The sequence below is a fragment of the Neoarius graeffei genome, chromosome 13 (assembly GCF_027579695.1).
Source record: "Neoarius graeffei isolate fNeoGra1 chromosome 13, fNeoGra1.pri, whole genome shotgun sequence".
NCBI lineage: Eukaryota > Metazoa > Chordata > Actinopteri > Siluriformes > Ariidae > Neoarius > Neoarius graeffei.
This window is the reverse complement of record NC_083581.1, coordinates 18,268,503-18,280,697: the sequence shown is the minus strand read 5'-3', so window position 1 is coordinate 18,280,697 and position 12,195 is coordinate 18,268,503. Positions and strand designations below refer to the sequence as shown.

General features: G+C 45.9%; 1 pseudogene; it reads left to right on the top strand.

Annotated features, from left to right (window-relative positions):
* Positions 1–12,195, top strand: part of LOC132895873 (dynein axonemal heavy chain 7-like) — a 594,076-nt pseudogene that overhangs the window by 360,405 nt on the left and 221,476 nt on the right.

Sequence of the window (12,195 nt, the reverse complement as noted above, 5' to 3'; positions counted from 1 at the left end):
TCCGCGCGTGATGTCATCGGCAGGTTCCCCTTCTTGTGTACCACGTGACGTGTGACGTAGCACATATTATCAGCAATGGCGGATAGAACGCGATAAAAATAATACCAATAAATCTAGCTAATACCAATAAATCTAGCTAACTGAAAGATTAACTCAAAATTTTTCTCAATTTTTTTGGCCCCCATATACGAGGAGAAATGACTCTCTCACTTTGGGGGTTTCCTGGTCTAAAAATAGACTGACACGTGGTACACAAGAAGGGGAACCTGCCGATGACATCACGTTTCACTACCGCGCGGAAATTAAAAGGGTATCATTTTGAAGCTAAAAGATTTCTCTGTCTAGTCATGTTGTCATAAAATATATTGTATTTTATGCCAAAGAATACATCCAGTGGTGGAATGGTTTAAAGGTGGCAAAGCTGAGATCATAAACGTGTAAATGTGGTTGAATTTCAAAATATAAAACTGCTTTCTGGATCTCTATCCTAATCTCAATCATTTATAACGTACCTAATGTTTATCAAACATTCATCAAATATTTCTTCTTAAATATTAACTTCTTAAATTCAAGGGAACTGCTAGTAGTTCTCACTCTCATTACTTTCACATTTCCTAAGAGATACACAAGCTAAAACTCTGTTCTGCTCCACCTGATAATTTCTGAAGCAGGTAAATTCAAGATAAAAACAATAAATAAAATTAATCCCTATACTGGAAACATAACCCTTTTTTTTTTTCACCTTCTCGTTATTAACTTGCAGTCATAAATGTTGAGGACCATGTTGAGGATTCCTTACATGTGAGTGTTCTTTATTGGTCCCATGCATGTTCCTTAAATTCCTTAAGATTAATGTGAGAAGAAAAACTAACAAGTTGGCAAATGTATTTTTTTTATAAGGAATAGACACTTCTTTACACATGACTGTCCTTTATGAGTTGCTCAGATTTTCTTCTAAATGTTCCCTGCAGGCGGCACGGTGGTGTAGTGGTTAGCGCTGTCGCCTCGCAGCAAGAAGGTCCTGGGTTCGAGCCCCGGGGCCAGCGAGGGCCTTTCTGTGTGGAGTTTGCATGTTCTCCCCGTGTCCGCGTGGGTTTCCTCCGGGTGCTCCGGTTTCCCCCACAGTCCAAAGACATGCAGGTTAGATTAACTGGTGACTCTAAATTGACCGTAGGTGTGAATGAGTGTGTGAATGGTTGTCTGTGTCTATGTGTCAGCCCTGTGATGACCTGGCGACTTGTCCAGGGTGTACCCCGCCTTTCGCCCGTAGTCAGCTGGGATAGGCTCCAGCTTGCCTGCAACCCTGTAGAAGGATAAAGCGGCTAGAGATAATGAGATGAGATGAGATGTTCCCTGCATGATCCACTAATTCTGCTTGTATGTTCCCTGTAAATGAGAAAAGGCACTGCTAATAATGCCCTTCACCCTACCCATTGAGTTGACTTAAATAATTACATTAAATTATTTGGCTGCAAATAATATTTCAGATGGAATTTATGTCGAAAGCAAGATTTTTTTTTTTTAAATGTGAGTGTTCCTCAAAATGTTTTTTTGTGAAGTCTTGATATGTTCCTTACTTGGTTTTCAAACATCCCTCCTCTGCAGGAATTCAAGGCGATGGCCTCTGATGATCGACCCACAGGGTCAAGCAAACAAATGGATAAAGAATATGGAGAAGGCCAACAGTTTGCATATCATCAAACTGAGTGATGGCGATTTTGTGAGAATGCTGGAGAACTGCATTCAGTTCGGCACACCAGGTGAGTTCCCTCATATTTGTTTTTCAACATATTATAGGACTGGAATATGACAATAGTAAGATACACACTGCATGATACTTTAACAACTATGTCATGGAAAGTATATATTTTCTTTCAAAAACGTGGCAAAAGTATCAGCACCCAAACAAACCACTTTCTGTTTCCATGGGGTATTAATCAGTTTACATCCATGTAAATTGCCAGGAAAACTCATCCCATTGTCACTTACATCACAGGAACCTGCCATATCTTTCTTTGTTAAAGAACAATATTTTTATACACTTTTATATGGCCAAAAGTTTGTGGACAACTGACCATCACATTCATACATGCTTTTAAAAAGCAAGTATGAATTCCTCCAGATTTATTCAGCTTTTCTCTTATTATAATCTCCACCCTTCTGGGAAGGCTCCACTATATTTTGGAGCATGGTTGTGGGCTGGGTGCGATTTGCTGGGGGGGATGGTGGGGATCATCCCCCCCTCTGGTTTTTATCTCTGCTGAAAAAAAAATCCTCGGGGACAACCCCGTCAATAAAACAAACCAAAAAAAAAAAAGTTGACATGACAGGCATGTTGTGACACAGTTTTCTATGGTCTACATTGCACTCACTTTCAAAATGACCCGAAGTGGCAGCTTTGATGTTCACGAACGTCTAGGGTTGCCAACCGTCCGTATTGGGCGGGACATATTGGTTTTTTGGCGGGACGTATTGGTCCATATTGGTTTTTTGGGTAATTTTAATTTGTCCCGTCAGGGACAGATCCTGCCCCTCACTCCAATGCTGTGGTGTAAATCGCATAATTGCCGTGAGAAGCACTATTACAGCGAGTCGCGGTCATCTGCGATTTAAAACCATTCACTGTTGCCATATCCTGAATTTTTAAGCTATACTGACAAAATAGGCATCAAATTAAACTAGAGCAGATGGTGCAGCCAGTGGATACAGCCTAACTGTTCGATCAAGATAGCAGATAGCTTAAAAAAAAACCTTCCGAAACAGGATAGACCTCAGCCTATAGTAGGGGAGCTTTTCTGCCTCACTCCTGCCTTTGTGATGTCTTTCTCTCTTCTTCTTCTGCTATGAAGCATTGCAGAAGGTTCTTAGAGTTTTCAAATGGACAATTAAGCAAATATCAGGGTTTTACAGCTACAGCAAATCATTTTTCAGTTTATGACATTGCCTTCATAAATATGGCCTGATTAATTATTTGGCCAAAGTTTAAAAGAGAAAAATGAGACAATAATATTTGAATTGTTTGTTATTTTGCATTAAGTTACTTAAAAATATCCATTAATTGGTCTATTAATTTTTAAAAGCTCTATTTTAGAAATGAATTTGTAGTGGCCTACATTTGAAACACTCACCTAAAGGCGATTCGGTACTGTAACTATTTTGGGGCGCTGGGGTGCGTGTACAGGGCCTGTACCGGTACTTGTCCGCACCCGGAACAAAGTGTCCCTCATTTGGATATGAGAAAGTTGGCAACCCTACGAACATCCCCAGCAAATAGATACATTGTAGATAATCAGAGTGTGAACGTGGATTTAGCGCCATGAATCACATCCTTACTGATGAGCGCAACAGAATGAATGTATCCACACTGACAGCCTTCTTTTCCTCGCTGTCAATGGGCCAGACGTGCGTTCCTTCCCTGCTGAGAAATTCGCAGAAATGTGGATTAAAGAAGGGCGAAACGCGGCGGATAGCGCACCGACGGGAAAGCAGAAAAGGCCACATGAACTGCGCCATCAGAGCAAACTGTTCATTTAGTATTCATGTATTTTAGTGATTTTCGAGTCACTGTCCATTTAATCTGGAGGGAGAGAAACATCACAGCAACGCGACAAGCAATGCGAACTTTGTTGTGTTAGTGTTCGTGTATTTAGTCAGAGAGATAGGAAGATGAATTTACTATCTCTGGTTTAGTGTTCGTTTTCATTTAGTGTTATTCATTTGATATCATCGGATGTTATTGAGCTGTTAGCCTATTGTTACCTTAATTTTGTGACATTTCATGATTTAAAAAAAAAACCATCCCCCCTTCTGTTTTTTTGACAAATCGCACCCTGGTTGTGGGGATTCAGCTACAAGAACAGTAGTGAGGTTAGGCACTGATGTTGGGTGAGGAGATCTGGAGTGCAGTCAGTATTCCAGTTCATCCCAAGGATGTTCAGTGGGGTTGAGTTCAGGGCTCTGTGCAGGACACTTCAGTTCCTCCACTTCAACATTTAACACACCATGTCTTCATGGTGCTCGCTTTGTCTCAGGGGAGTTGTCATGCTGGAACAGGTCTGGGCCTGTTCATTCCAGTGTCGGAAATTGTAATTGCTACAACATACTGTGGCAGCGGGGGCGTGGTCAAGCATCAGTCTGTGACCGGAGGGCGGAGTCAGGGAAGGTAAGTGGCAGAATCACTGCACCTGATGTCTATTAACATTTTTTTGTGTGTCTTCCCCAGTGACCGCGCCCTACATAAGGGGAGAGAGAGAGTAGAGGAAGGGAGCTCTCTCTCCAACCAGACGACTTGTGTGTGTGCGCGCGTGTGGCTGGGAGAGTGAATGTTCCACTGAAAAATGAGAAATAAAGAGTTTTGTGAACTCAGTTCTGGCCTGCCGTCCTTCTGTGCTCCACCCACCCCTACGAAGTGCAACAGTGGTGCCAAATCCCAGAACGGAGCACAGAGAAGAACAGCCCCATGGAGTCCTCCCCCTTCGCAGACCTGATCCACGCCCTCGCCACGGCCCAGCAGAGCCAGCACCAGGCGCTAATCGCCCTCCGGAAGGAGCAGGAGCAAAGGTTCGAGGCCCTGGTGCTGGCGCAGCAGGAAGATCGACAGGCATTCCGGCACCTCCTCGCGTTGGCGGGGTCCACCATCTCCACCGCTGCGGGCCCTTCCCACCTCACCCTAACGAAGATGGGCCTGCATGACGACCCTGAGGCCTTCCTCACGCTATTTGAGCAGGCAGCAGAGGCCTTGGGCTGGCCGGTGGAACAGCACGCGGCGTGCCTCCTCCCCCTGCTAATGGGCGAGGCGCAGCTGGCCGCGCTACAGCTCCCCGCCGACACCCGGCTGGTCTACACGGACCTCCACCGGGCCATCCTCCAGCGTGTGGGGTGCACCCCCGAACAACACCAACAGCGCTTTCGCGCTCTGCACCTGGAGGAAGTTGGCCGGCTGTTCGCGTTTGGCCAGCAACTCCGGGACGCCTGCTGGCGGTGGCTGAGGGCTGACAACTGCGATGCCGAGGGAATCGTCGATCAGGTGGTACTGGAACAGTTCATTGCCTGACTACCCAAAGGGACCGCAGAGTGGGTCCAGTGCCATCGCCCGGCGTCGCTGGATCAGGCCATCGAGCTGCCGGAGGACCATTTGGTGGCTGTTCCGATGGCAGGACAGCAGATTTCCTCTTTTCCCCTCTCTCTCCCTCCCACTCCCCTTCTGTGTCTCGTCCTCGCCCCATTCCCCCACCGCGGGGGTCGGCTCCACCCCAGCCAGCCCGCCACACCCACAGTGCCCTCCCGTTTCCCACTTCTGTGTCTGTCTCTCCCCCCCCTCAGGTGAGTGAGCCCCAGTGCGCCGGTGCAGAGAGAAACCCTGGGCCGGTTTGCTGGTGCTGCGGGAAGCCGGGCCACCTCCAGCAGCAGTGCTCGGCAATGGAGGTGGGTGCAGTGGTTCGGATCCCCGATGCGCCAGGAGCCCCCCTCGATCAGGCCAGAGCATATCGCATACCGGTGAGTGTCCGAGGGGATACATATCAGGTGTTGGTGGACTCGGACTGTAATCAGACCTCGATCCACCAAAGCCTGGTGCAAGACGAGGAATTGGGGGGAGCACAATTGGTGAAGGTGTTGTGTGTGCACGGGGATGTTCACAACTACCCTTTAGTGTCGGTCCACATTCTTTTTTGAGGGGAAAAATTTAGTGTAAAGGTGGCGGTTAATCCTCACCTTACCCACTCGATAATTTTGGGGACTGATTGGCCGGGATTTCGGAGTTAATGAGGCATTTAGTGGAGAGTGGGTCCTGCCGTAGTTCAGCAGGGGGAGGTCCCAGTGTGGCATTGGTGGGAGCAGCTGTCACAGAGCCATCTATGTCATCACCGTGTCAGAGGGAGGAGCCGCAGGCTCCTCCTCCTTCTCTCGGGGAATCCCTTGCGGATTTCCCGTTAGAACAGTCGTGAGACAAGACTCTGCGGCATGCGTTTGACCAAGTGAGAGTAATCGATGGTCAAACGCTCCAGCCAATCGCCACCCCGTCCTTCCCCTATTTTTCCATTTTGAGGGATAGATTATACCGAGTGACGCAGGACACTTAGACTAAGGAGCCGATTACACAGCTTTTGATTCCAAAGAGCCACCGGGAATTAGTATTCCAGGCGGCTCACTTTAATCCCATGGCTGGACACTTGGGGCAGGATAAGACACTAGCCCGAATAATGGCCCAGTTCTATTGGCCAGGGATTCGCGGCGATGTCCGTAGGTGGTGTACGGCGTGCCATGAATGCCAGTTAGTAAATACAGCAGCCATTCCAAAAGCGCCTTTGCGCCCTCTCCCATTAATCGAGACCCCGTTCGAAAGAATTGGGATGGATCTCGTCAGGCCATTAGATCAGTCAACACGAGGGTACCGCTTTATTTTAGTTCTGGTGGACTATGCAACGCGATACCTGGAAGCAGTGCCTCTTCGCAATATCTCCGCATGCAGTATTGCGGAGGCGCTCTTCCGTGTCATCTCCCAAGTTGGAATCCCCAAAGAGATTCTGACTGATCAAGGCACCTTGTTTATGTCACGCACACTGAGCGAACTGTATGGGTTATTGGGAATTAAGCCGATCCGCACCAGCGTTTATCACCCACAAACGGAAGGTTTAGTCGAACGGTTCAATCGCACACTGAAGAATATAATTTAAAAATTTGTTTGCGAGGATGCACGTATTGTAATTGGGATAAATGGGTCGAACCCTTGTTGTTTGCAGTGCGAGAGGTCCCCCAAGCCTCCACGGGGTTCTCCCTGTTCAAATTATTATATGGGCATAAGCCACGCGGCATCCTAGATGTACTGCAAGAAAATTGGGAGGAGGGACCTTCACCAAGCAAAAATGAAATTCAATACATTATTGACCTGCACACAAAACTCCACACACTCACGCACCTAACCCAGGAGAATTTGTGGCAGGCCCAAGAACGGCAAACCCGCCTGTACGACAGGGGTACGCGCCTTAGGGAGTTCGCACCAGGAGATAAAGTACTCGTACTGTTGCCCACATCGAGCTCCAAATTGATCGTCAAGTGGCAAGGACCCTTTGAGGTCACACGGCGAATCAGAGACATCGACTATGAGGTGAGGCGAATGGACAGGGGTGGGGCGCTACAGATTTACCACCTCAATCTGCTCAAACTCTGGAACGAGGAGGTCCCCGTGGCGTTGGTGTCGGTGGTTCCGGAGAAGGCGGAGCTGGGGCCGGAGGTTCAAAAGGGAACATTGACATCGCACACCTCTCCCTGACCCAACTCGCGGAGGTTGCCCAGTTGCAGACCAAATTTTCGGACGTGTTCTCGCCCCTGCCCGGCCTCACCGACCTCATAGAACACCACATCGAGACGCCCCCGGGGGTGTTAGTGCACAGCCGCCCTTACAGGCTACCCGAACACAAGAAAAAAGTGGTTCGGGAAGAACTCGAGGCCATGTTCGAAATGGGCATCGTCGAGGAGTCCCACAGTGACTGGAGCAGCCCGGTAGTCTTGGTGCCCAAGGCTGACGGGTCAGTCCGGTTCTGTGTAGACTATAGAAAAGTCAACGTGGTGTCTAAATTCGATGCGTACCCAATGCCTCGTATTGATGAGTTGCTGGATCGACTAGGCACAGCTCGCTTTTACTCGACACTGGATTTGACAAAGGGTTATTGGCAGATCCCCTTGACTCCACTATCCCGAGAAAAAATGGCCTTTTCCACACCGTTTGGCTTACACCAATTTGTTACACTTCCTTTCGGGCTGTTTGAGGTGCCCGCTACGTTCCAGCGGCTTATGGACAGGGTCCTCCGCCCCATGCCACCTATGCAGCCGCATACTTAGATGGCATAATAATCTATAGTAATGACTGGCTGCGGCATCTGCAACACCTGAGGACCTTCCTTAGGTCGCTGAGGTGAGCGGGTCTCATGGCCAACCCGAAGAAGTGTGCAATTGGGCAGGTGGAAGTACGGTATCTGGGCTTCCACTTGGGCAATGGGCAGGTGCGTCCCCAAATTAACAAGACCGCAGCGATTGCGGCCTGCCCGAGGCCCAAGACCAAAAAGGGGGTGAGACAGTTCCTGGGGCTGGCTGGCTACTATCGTAGGTGTATACCTACTGTAATTATTCGGACGTCAGCAGCCCGCTGACTGATCTCACTAAAAAGGGGGCACCAGATCTGGTCCAGTGGATGGAGCAATGCCAGCGTGCTTTCTCTGAAGTGAAGGCTGCACTGTGTGGGGGGCCACTGTTACACTCCCCTGACTTTTCTCTCCCCTTTATGTTAGACGGATGCGTCGGACAGAGGGCTGGGGGCTGTTTTGTCCCAGGAGGTGGAGGACCATCCAGTGCTGTATATCAGCAGAAAGCTGTCAGTGCATGAGGGGCGCTACAGCACCATCGAGAAAGAGTGCCTTGCCATCAAGTGGGTGGTCCTCGCCCTCCGCTACTACCTGCTGGGATGCCCTTTCACCCTCTGTTCCGACCACGCGCCCCTCCAGTGGCTCCACCGCATGAAGGATGTCAACGCGCTGATCACCCGTTGGCATCTGGCACTCCAGCCCTTTAACTTCAAGGTGATCCACAGGCCGGGGGCACAGATGGTCGTGGCGGATTTCCTGTCCCATCAAGGGGCACTGATGTTGGGTGAGGAGATCTGGAGTGCAGTCAGTATTCCAGTTCATCCCAAGGATGTTCAGTGGGGTTGAGTTCAGGGCTCTGTGCAGGACACTCCAGTTCTTCCACTTCAACATTTAACACACCATGTCTTCATGGCGCTTGCTTTGTCTCAGGGGAGTTGTCATGCTGGAACAGGTTTGGGCCTGTTCATTCCAGTGTCGAAAATTGTAATTGCTACAGCATACTGTGGCAGCAGGGGCGTGGTCAAGCATCGGTCTGTGACCGGAGGGCGGAGTCAGGGAAGGTAAGTGGCAGAATCACTGCATCTGATGTCTATTAACGTTTGTTTGTGTGTCTTCCCCAGTGACCGCACCCTACATAAGGAGAGAAAGAGTAGAGGAAGGGAGCTCTCTCCCCAACCAGACGACTTGTGTGTGTGTGTACATGCGGCTGGGAGAGTGAATATTCCACTGAAAAGTGAGAAATAAAGAGTTTTGTGAACTCAGTTCTGGCCTGCCGTCCTTCTGTGCTCCACCCACCCCTACGAAGTGCAACACATACATTCTATCAAACTGTGTGCTTCCAACTTGCTGTGGAACCTCTGGAATAGTCTTAGAGCCAACATTGCTCACTCAGATTTTCTCAACACCAAAAAAACCCAGCATTTTTATTTTTTTAATATTTTACAAAGTACTGACACTGGTGTCTTCAACCCCACAACAACCCCAATTCCAAAAAAGTTTGGAGGCTGTGTCAAACAAATAATAAAAACAGAATATGTTGTTTTGCAAATCATGGAAAAATGGTACAAAGACAAACTTTTGACAAACAGTTTAAACTGAGAAATTTTATTGTATTTTGAAAAACACGTGCTCATTTTGAATTTGGGTGACCGGTCTAGACTATGGATAGATCAGTTTAGTAACTGGACTCTTTTACTATGGAGCCATTCAGTTGTAATGCATACAAAATTAAGTTTGGCATTGTCTTGCTGAAAGAAGGAAGGCCTTCCTTGAAAAAGACATCTGTATGGCAGCATATTGCTCCAAATCTTGTAAAAATCATTCTGCATTAATGGAACCTTCCCAGATGTGCAAGCTACCCATGCCATGTCCACTAATGCACCCTCATACCATCACAGATGCTGGCTTTTGAGCTTTGTACTGATAAGCCAGATGGTTCCTCTCCTCTTTAGCCTGGAGGACACGGTGTCCATGATTTCAAAAAAGAATTTCAAATTTCAGTTCATCAGACCACAGGACAGTTTTCCACTTCACCTCAGTCCATTGTAAATGAACTCGGGCCCAGAGAAGGTGGCTGTGTTTCTGGATATTGTTTATATCTGGTTTTAACTTCCATTTGTTGTACTACTTGCCCATGCAGTCTTTCATAGAGTGGTGAACTGCTCTCCATATTTACACTACCGTTCAAAAGTTTGGGGTCACCCAGACAATTTTGTGTTTTCCATGAAAAGTCACACTTTTATTTACCACCATAAGTTGTAAAATGAATAGAAAATATAGTCAAGACATTTTTCTGGCCATTTTGAGCATTTAATCGACCCCACAAATGTGATGCTCCAGAAACTCAATCTGTTCAAAGGAAGGTCAGTTTTATAGCTTCTCTAAAGAGCTAAACTGTTTTCAGCTGTGCTAACATGATTGTACAAGGGTTTTCTAATCATCCATTAGCCTTCTGAGGCAATGAGCAAACACATTGTACCATTAGAACACTGGAGTGATCGTTGCTGGAAATGGGCCTCTATACACCTATGTAGATATTGCACTAAAAACCAGACATTTGCAGCTAGAATAGTCATTTACCACATTAGCAATGTATAGAGTGTATTTCTGATTAGTTTAAAGTGATCTTCATTGAAAAGAACAGTGCTTTTCTTTCAAAAATAAGGAAATTTCAAAGTGACCCCAAACTTTTGAATGGTAGTGTACTTCTGAGAGACTCTGCATCTCTGGGATGCTCTTTTTATACACAACCATGTCAAGTCAAGTTTATTTTTATAGCGCTTTTAACAATAGACATTCACTGTGTCAAAAATCAATTGCTCACTCATTCACTACTCCCTACTCAGTATATAGGGAATTACTATAGAGAGGACTATATAGTGAGCTCATGAAAAAACACTTTCAGACACTACTCCATCGCACCTTTATTTATGTCATTACTGTCGCATAATTAAAGTGTGTCAGATCGCTAGCCGTGCTTTCTGCCATAATGGCGTAATGTTTACTACATTAAAAACAGTTAAACAACAATTCAAAAATACTCAGTATATCATCAAAAGTCAAATGGAAATTTACTTACATTTATACATAATATTTTCTCGTTGCTGCACTGGTTGCTCCTCTTGGTCATCTGCCTTTTTTTTCCCCCCAGCGCAACTGCAATGCATGATGGTATGTATTGCTTGGTTAGTGACTATTGGTTGTACACTACTTTGAGTGCACTATATACCGTAGGGTGTCATAATGCTCACTATACATTCGGACAGCACTACAAAAATGGCTACCTCACTATACAGTCCACTATATAGTGAGTAGGGTGTGATTTCGGACACAGGGACACAAAGCAGCTTTACACCAGACTCAAAAGAGAACCCACCCTCGTTTGGGTGATAACATTCAACGTGATTATAAATAACAAACAAACAATCATCTTACTGACCTGTTGCCAATTAACCTAATTAGTTGGATTTTGTGTTTGTTTAGCATTACAAAACTTTTCCAGTCTTTTGTTGCCCCGTTCCAACTTTTTAAAAACATGTTGCTGGAACTAAATTCAAAATGAGTAGTTTTTTTCAAAAAACAATAAGACTTCTTCAGTTCAACATTTAATATCTTGTCTTTGTACTATTTTTGGTGAAATACTGTATAACGTTTCAATGATTTGCATTGCAATTTGTTTTTATTTACATTTTTCACAGCTTTCCTCCTCTTTTTGGAAATAATAATAATAATAATAATAATAATAATAATACATCGGACCAAATTACTCAATTCTGATTGGTCAATCAAGGAGGGCTTTTTTTCCTTAACACGGGACCGTATTTTTGAAATGCTATTGGCTAGTTCATTGGAATTGGTAAAAAGCCAAACAAGTCGACGAAACAAGAAGATTATTCTGTGGAAATGCGGTCCTCGTGTTGTGTTGCTGTGTCATGATGAAAGACGCTTTAGAAACTGATTCAAACGTGCAAGATAGTCTTGCACCCTTGATTGGTTCAGAAAACATGAATGACAAATGTTGTGAACTTGAATGGCTTCCGAAGTATGAATTTGGCCCTATATATTATAAACAAGTAATCGTATGGTTCTTTGTAAAATTAAGGATTAATTTCACGAGTGATTTTGAAGTTTTGAAAATTGCCCAAGTCGCTTCGCTTCGCAATCACTTGTGAAATTAATCCTTAATTTTACGAGGAACCATACAATTACCTATACTACTACTACTAATAAGTTCAATTTATATAGCACCTTTCTCACACCCAAGGTCGCTTTACAGAGAAGGGAAGGGAAGAGTCCACCAAAAGAGGGTCAGGACATAATTCCAGTGGCATAGCTA